The sequence below is a fragment of the Suricata suricatta genome, chromosome X (genome assembly GCF_006229205.1).
Source record: "Suricata suricatta isolate VVHF042 chromosome X, meerkat_22Aug2017_6uvM2_HiC, whole genome shotgun sequence".
Lineage (NCBI taxonomy): Eukaryota > Metazoa > Chordata > Mammalia > Carnivora > Herpestidae > Suricata > Suricata suricatta.
The window spans coordinates 89,134,043-89,142,724 of NC_043717.1; the positions used below are offsets into that span (position 1 = coordinate 89,134,043).

The following is an 8,682-nucleotide window of genomic DNA, read 5'->3' on the forward strand; positions in this document are numbered from 1 at the left end:
CATACAATATAATTCAAGTCATATAAAGACTGCTTGGGATCATAACATTCCAAATGTATGATAGTTGCAACTCCATCCTAATAAGCGTGAAAGTATTTGTTCTCATGTTGCTTTGTCCAAAAGAGTAGAGTTAAATCAGTAAGAGCAAACTAAGCACCTAATCTTTTGTAACCAATATAGATTGTCATTGGCAGCAGATACATCCATGATGAATAGTTCTACTACAACAAAATATAATCACTGAACATTTTTTCATGAACATATCACAGTATCAGATACTTTCTTATAAGAGAAAAATATGAAGCAACAATAAAGATGAAACAGCTACCAGAATAAAGTGTTTCCTCCATAACTATCTGAAGGGGTAAAAAGGTGAGATTAGAGGTTTGATAATGCTAATATGAAAGGAAATTGAATATTGTATTTCTTATTTTATACAGCTCTTATTCTTTACACAGTTATAGTCATGTCCATAAAAGTGTAATCCACGGCATTTGAAAGCAAATATTCTGTGTAATTATTTAAAAGGGCCTTTTAAAATTTATAATACAAAGGTCTGTGCTGTATGAGCAGTCCTATACCGTGCATTATAACAATAAGGCTTACTTTTAATACAAAGACTAAGTGGGAGTTATGAACCACTGGATTTAACAAACATTATTTACTGTTGTTTTTTGCATCTTTTTTGTTTTTGGGATCTTCCACTTCATCAAGGTGCTCAGTAGCTTGAAGTTCTTCAGCATATTCTTCTTTTTCTGACTCTGAATCACTTTTAGAATTATCTGGACTTTCAGTATCAGGTGAGACATCATCATCATCATCATCATCATCATCATTATCATCATCTCCAACATCACCTTCTCCATCATAATTTTCTATCTCACTGAAGCGAAGTCCACAAACTCATCTATGTATTCCTGATAATTTACTATCCAAACTATGCTGATATTGAGACTTCAGTTCTTCATTAATTTTTTTTTGCCTTCTTCCCCTGTTTGTGAGATGTTGATTTGTGATCTTCTATAAGAAGATGATCAGTATGTTCTTTCTTTCCTGCTCCCATAAATCTTAAGAACTTATATTTTCTTTCTTCATTACCCAAATCTACTGCTTCCCAATTCCTAGATCCAAGATTGCCATTTGGGGAGGACAAACACTTCACCCCATGTGGATGGGACTCCCTGGCAGCACTCAGCATTGCGGGGACCCCGATGGGATATGCCAAACCCACTAGTTGTTCTCTACATAGACCCAGCCCCCTGCAACCTGCCATCTGCCCAAGCAGTGCCACTCGAGAACGCAAATGAACACGTGTTTCATTTGACTTCTGTTCCCTAGAAGTTTCCTTGGCACAGTCAGATGAACTGAAAGAGAATATGCAAAACTTTATTCATGTTATTTAGATTTCGTAGTTTTCTATGATTCTGAAGAAGCATTTAAACAATGTACCTATAAACAAAGCAAAGAATTATGAAATTTTGAAATATCTATTACATGAACAGGTTGTTTGGATCACTCATTAAAAAGAAGGAGAGAAAGGATTTTTAGGAAAGTTTATATACTTTTCACAGTGCTTCTTGTACTCAAGATGTTCCTGTTTATTCAAAGAATTTTTTGAACAGGATATTTATATATAGGCAACACAGCTAGCTCATTATGTTTTTATTTTGAGCACTTTGTGATTTTCCAAAACTACTTTTTCTTTTATATGCTCTGATCTCATTTTCTAGATAGAATAATCTGCTTTAAATCTCTGACACTATTGATATACAAGGACTAACTTTTTTTCAAGGTAATTCATAACTGCAATATTTTGATTATTCACTATGTACAGTTTTGAGACTATTCAGTTTCAATGTTGAGAAACAGGAGCCTAAGATATATTACCATGATTTTTGTCTCCCTCTAGTATCTACATAAAACCATGTCTTAATGTGATAACTCAGTGAATATTAATATAGTTCAAGCATCCATTGCAGATGCACTGTGCAATATTATTGTTTTTTATTGTGTGATATATTGAATAAAAAAGTGTATCAAGTCAGTAGACTGTGAAGAGATTTATTTATCCAACAGGAAGATGCTTTAGTGCTTGCTTTTTAGGAAGGAAGAAGGAAAACTCTATGTTCATTATGTGTGGAATGGGTAACTCCTCCCATAATACTGTGACCTCAAGTATTAATTGCTTGATTGGTAACAAACCTTTGTTGTGTTGCCTATACAGACCTCACTGATATTCTCAGGGGCTATCCATCTCGTCATATCGATCTACACTTCCAGTAGCATAATCATAGGCAGAATAGACTTTGATGGCTGAAGATTAGTGAAATAATTGATTTATTTTTTAAATAAATTTTTAATGTTTTATTTATTTTTGATACAGAGAGAGACAGAGCATGAGAGGGGGAGGGGCAGAGAGAGAACGAGACACAGAACTGGAAGCAGGCTCCAGGCCCTGAGCTAGCTGTCAGCACAGAGCCTGACACGGGGCTTGAACCCACGAACGTGAGATCTGACCTGAGCTGAAGTCGGAGGTTTAACTGACTGAGCCACAGAGGCGCCCCTGAAATAATTTAGTAGAGAAACATTTCTTGACTCACTAATGTTGGCACAGAAAGCTTGATGTTTCCACAGTGCATAATTTGTTCCCATTCCGTTGAACACAAACTAAGGAAAGCACAGTGCAGTTTTTCAGTTTTTCCACTTGCCTATTTAATTGAGTGAAGGAAAAGACATTATGGTATTTCTCACTATTCAGAAGATAGGGAAGGTCAGGGTCAGAATTGTGGAATTTTAAGTGTCCATTAATTAAAATCACATAGTTGCTTATATATGTTCATGAGAATTGCTAGGTTGAATGTATGACTACTCTTATAAACATGGTGGTGAAAGAGTTCCTATTTTTATCAGGATTTGGCAATGTGGCCATATATTCTTGTGATTTCATAGTATTTTTTAATCTTTTGAAACAGAAGTTTATTTTGAAATTTTGCAAACTGAACATAAAGGAAGTTAATTGAATTATTATTACAGTATTTAAGTATATACACAGGAGATTAAAAGACTCTGCCCACAATATATCTCAACTTTCTAGCTCCCTCAGTAACTAAAATATAGTTATTCAAAACTCACATTAGAGGTACAGGTTGCTTTGGATCTCTGTAGAAATTAATGTGCATGAAGTATATCAAACTCCAAGAGGAAAAGTCTGTCATGGACAAGTCAGTTCATCTGTATAATGAAATCACTCGAGAACTGTGAGCATCAGATTTAAATTAAGTGAATAAATTCTATCCCTGGTTTAGCAGTTGTGCAAAAGTATGACTCCAACCAGTAATTCATTGACTATTAATGAAGCTTTTAATAATCCACTAACTAGGCTGTCCTTTTAAGTAGCAAAATCTGACCTTCAAATTAACACTATTTTTTTAAAACTGTTTTATTTTATATTTTCTCAGCATAGTTTTTCTGTTTTGGCACATAAAATACTTTCTTAGTTTGAAAAGCACATATTAATTTCCTGGAAGATAATCACAAAAACTTAAAGTAGGAGTATACAATTAATTTTAGTTTAAACCAACCAAAATTGATAGGGACCATAGTCATTAAAGAAGGATCTTGTTTGCTGGATTTATTATCTTTTCCTCCAAGCTCATAAGAAAGAGTCTAGCAAAGGGCTAAGGTCTCAATTAATTTTAGTGGGCATGACCAAAGTTTAATAAAGTGTGTGTTTTAATTGCCTGAGATTAAGCTAAATTGTGGCCTTAGTTTTCTATTGATAGAAGTAAGAGTTTGATCAAGATGTTCAAAATAGTTTTCTAAAAGAAATAATTTTATGGCTGAGGGGGGAGCACAGAAAGTATAAATAATTTTATCAGGGTCATGTAGTTAGTAAAGTTTGGAGCCAGAATTCAAACCCTGGAAATATGACTTCAGTTTTGGAACTGTTAATCACTCTCTTATTCTAAGTTATCAGAAAATAAACTCTGCTAAAAGACACTGGCCTGACTTTTGACTAAGAGTACTCATGATTTAATGTAATAACAGGTTGACTGTCTTCTCTCCACAAACTGATTATTTCACTCAGTTTATTGAGCCAACCAATAGGAAGTTAACATATTTTACATTAACATTAATCATAATCAAATAAAAAAACCTCAAAGGAATGGAAGATAAGAAAACAGAACTATATGCACCAGAAGACATACATACAATCTGTCAGTTGCTTGGGAGAAGGTAGTGAGAAAGACCTCTCTGAGAGGATAAAGCTGGTAACCTATGGAAAAGTACGTTGGTTTGTCTAGAAAAAAACATTATTAACATAAACTTCAGAGAAAAGTGAAGAAAACTGGCCACTAACTAATAATTCTAAGTATTATCAAATCAGTTTTCAAACACAGGTACTGATCCAGACATAGCAGGTAGTGGATACAAAAACTCATCTTCTCTCACATTGTAGTGACTTACATAGGTAAACTATCCAAGCCTCTGAATATGTGTGTCATGGAGGGCAAGCAGTATAATTTCAAAATGGCATTCTTGTACCCTTCAATTATTAAACTAGGCCATCAAATATTATGGTGGTGTTTCTTTTCCAAAATATTATTAGGTAAATGATATTTTGTTTTGAGAGTTTTTTAGCTTGGTTCAAGGTGTGTTGGTCAGTTGCCAAAAACACAAAGATAAAACTCTAAGCATTTTAGATACTTTGGAAATCTCAACACCCATAAATGGCAGAAAAGAAAACCTACTCATAGGAAGCCAACTTCATTCTCAGTAGATTAGCATATTAACTGTCATATAATTAGTTTCAGCAAAAAGAAGAGTATAATTCTCACAAAACCACCAAAGAAAGTTCTAATTTTTAGTATTCCATAAATTTTAACTACTGAAAATATGTCATATAAAATTTTCTGTAAATATTTAACATGTTTAGGTCAGTTGTTTAAAACACAGTGATAATGAAGCTGGTGTTGTGTTTGCATATGTTTTTGTGTGTTTGGGATACAATGGATTCTTTTATGTGTCAAGTTAGCTCAAGTATGGTGCTTGGTTATATGGTCAAACATTTGTCTAATTATCATGAAGATATATTTATATGTGATAAAAAAATTATAATAAGTTGACTTTAAAGGATTACCCTTCATAATGGGAGTGAACCTCATGCAATCAGTTCAAGGCCTTAAGAGTCAAGATTGAGGTTTCCAGAAAATGTTCTGCCTCAAGACTGCAGCATAGAAATAATGCTGCAGTTTCCATTCTGCTGGTCTGTCCTATGGATTTTGGATTCAGGAATGCATCATCAGTTCTTACATGAATTTTCATCCTGTTGGCCTACCTTGCAGATTTCAGACTTGTTGAATTCTACAACTGCACGGTCTTGTGATCCAATTCCTTAAAGAAATCAGTTTCTCAATAGATTAAAAATAGGTGATATAGAGATAGATTTAGATAGATGATAGATATAGATACATATAGATCTGCATAATCTATATGTATCTAGATTATCTAGATATAGGTATAAATCTAGATATAGGTGTGTATATATAATTACATAGATATAGATATAGATATAGATATAGATATAGATATAGATATAGATATAGATAGATATATAGATATAGATATAGATATAGATAGATCCTATCTGATCTTCTTGGGAACACCGTAACTGATACATGGGTTATTCTAATTTTGTCCTAGACATATATTTCATAAAGATAGTCATTTTACTCAAAGGGCAAAGTATAAATATGTATGGTGTGCCATAAACCAATAATCATTAAAAAAAAATTAGTGTTTTTGTTCTCCCTACAGAGGAGCTGGGATGGGAAAAAAAAGAATACAACAGGTAAACAAAGGGTTTTAAAAGTAACCTCAAATTCTAAAGTAAATGAGATTTTTCTAATCATCATTTCTTATCTCAACAAAAGCTTAAAATTAAACTTCAATGACTGACAGGCACTTAGACAGCTAAATTTGGTAAATATCAAGCATGCCCCATACTCACACTATTAAGGAAAACTTCAGCTACTTATTATGACTTCCACAATGCTGGCGACTTACTTTGAATTGACATACATATCCAACTTGCTTTGTTGAACAATTACAAAGATTAATTATTTATTGGGCACTTTATATTCCAGGTCTGTAACTTTTGTAGCTAGTGTCATAGTTAGTGCAGTGGAATCAGACTATTTTGCACTGTGACAATGACAAATATATGTGTCTATGTGTTGTTTTGTGTTCCTTTTTGGTGCTTAGGCTGAGCTCAGAAATAACTACTGAGAAACACAGCTACTTGTAAATTATGTATGAAGTTTAAAAAAACTTTGGCCAGTGCACTCAGAGAATGCAAAATGGAGAGGAAATGCGGTGCAGAACTGCTTCTTACTTTAGTTTTTTCATATATTGATAAACTGTCAAGTCAAGGAGGAGAAGACCAAAAGCAAGCAAATTTGGGAGCATTAAACTTTCCTTTAGTGCATTCTAGTCTTTCATATTCTTATTTAGCTCTATTCCTATATTTATTTTTATCTACCTGATAGATACTTTAATTATGGAAATTAAAAACAATAGTAAATATTGATGCTTACATTTTTGGAGACAAGAGGTGAAATACAGTGCATAGAATTTTTACCAGGTGCAATTTTTCTTCTCAAAGAGGTCTTTCTCACTACCTTCTCCCAAGTAACTGACATGTTGTAAGTATGTCTACTGGTGCATATACCTCTAACTGTTTTCTTATCTTCCATTCCTTTGCATTTTTGTTTATGATTAATGCTAATGCAAAATATGTTAACTTATTACCAGTTGACTCACTAAACTGAGTGAAATAAGCAGTTTGTGGCGAGAAGAGAGTCAACCAGTTATTCCATTGAATCAAGGGTATTCTTAGTCAAAAGTCAAGCCAGTATATTTTGGGAGGGCTTACTTTTTTTATCACTGTTTTGTCTATCTATCTATCTATCTATCTATCTATCTATCTATCTATCTATCTATCATCTATCTAGTTCACTGTCAAGTTGGTTTCCATAAAACACTCAGTGCTCTTCCAAAGTGCCCTCCTCAATGCCCATCACTGATTGTCCCCTCTCCCCTATCCCCCATCCAACCCTGTATGTTCTCAGTATTTAAGAGTCTCTTGTGATTTGCCTCCCTCCCTCTCCTTAACTAGTTTTCCCCTCTTCCCTTCCCCTGTGGTCCTCTGTTAAGTTTCTTTTGTTCCACATATGAGTGAAAATATATAGTATCTGTCTTACTCTGCCTGACTTATTTCACTTAGCATAATACTCTCCAGTTCCATCCACGTTGCTACCAATGGTCAGATTTCATTTTTTCTCATTGCCATGTAGTATTCCATTGTATAGATAAAACACATCTTCTTGATCCATTCGTCAGTTGATGGACATTTAGGCTCTCTCCATGATTTGGCTATTGTTAAAAGTGCTGCTATGAACATTAGGGTACATGTGCCCCTACTCATCAGCACCTCTGTATCCCTTGGGTAAATCCCTAGCAGTGATGTTCCTGGGTGATAGGGGAGTTCTATTGTTAATTTTTTGATGCAACTCCACACTGTTTTCCAGAGTGACTGCACCAGTGTACATTCCCATTAACAGGGTATAAGAGGGTACCCGTTTCTTTACATCCTCCCCAGCACCTACAGTCTCCTGATTTGTTCATCTTAGCCACTCTGAGTGACATGAGGTGGTATCTCAGTGTGGGTTTGATTTGTATTTCCCTGATGATGAGTAATGTTGATCATCATTTCATGTATCTGTTGGCCATCTGGATGTCCTCTTTAGAGAAGTGTCTATTCATGTCTTCTGCCCATTTCTTCATAGGATTGTTTTTCGGGGGTGGAGTTTGGTGAGTTCCTTTTAGATTTTTGACACTAGCCCTTTATCCCATATGCCATTTGCCACTATCTTTTCCCATTCCATCGGTTGCCTGTTAGTATTTTTGATTTTTTCCTTTGAATTGCAGAAGCTTTTTATCTTGATGAGGTCCCAATAGTTCATTTTTGTTCTTGATTCCTTTGCCTCTGGGGATGTGTTGAGGAGGAAATTGCTGCGGTTGAGGTCTAGGAAGCTATTTCCTGCTTTCTTCTCTAGGGTTTTTATGGTTTCCTGTCTCACATTCAGATCCTATATCCATTTTGAGTTTATTTTTGTGTATGGTGTAAGAAAGTGGTCTAGTTTCATTCTTCTACATGTTGCTGTCCAGCTCTCCCAACACCACCTGTTGAGGAGGCTGTCCTTTCTCCACTGGGTACTCTTTCATGCATTGTCAAAAATTAATTGGCCATATACTTGTGGGTCAAATTCTGGGTTCTCTATTCTATTCCATTGGTCCATGTATCTGTTTTTGTGCCAATACCATACTGACTTGATGATGACAGCTTTGTAGTAGAGGCTAAAGTCTGGGATTGTGATGCTTCCCGTTTTGGGTTTCTTCTTCAATATTACCTTGGCTATTCAGGTTTTTTTGTGGTTCCATAGGAATTTTAAGATAGTTTGTTCTAGTTTTGAGAAGAATGCTGGTGCAACATTGATGGGGACTGCATTGAATGTATAAATTGCTTTGGGTAGTAATGACATTTTCACAATGTTTATTCTTCCAATCCATGAGCACGGAATGTTTTTCCTTTTCCTGGTGTCTTCTTCAATTTCCTTCATA

The 8,682-nt window shown here is 34.7% G+C and overlaps 1 pseudogene; it reads right to left on the reverse strand.

The window, feature by feature from the left end:
- Nucleotides 1–631: 631 nt before the first annotated feature.
- The window catches only part of LOC115283496, a 26,726-nt pseudogene continuing 18,675 nt past the window's right edge, over nt 632–8,682 (reverse strand).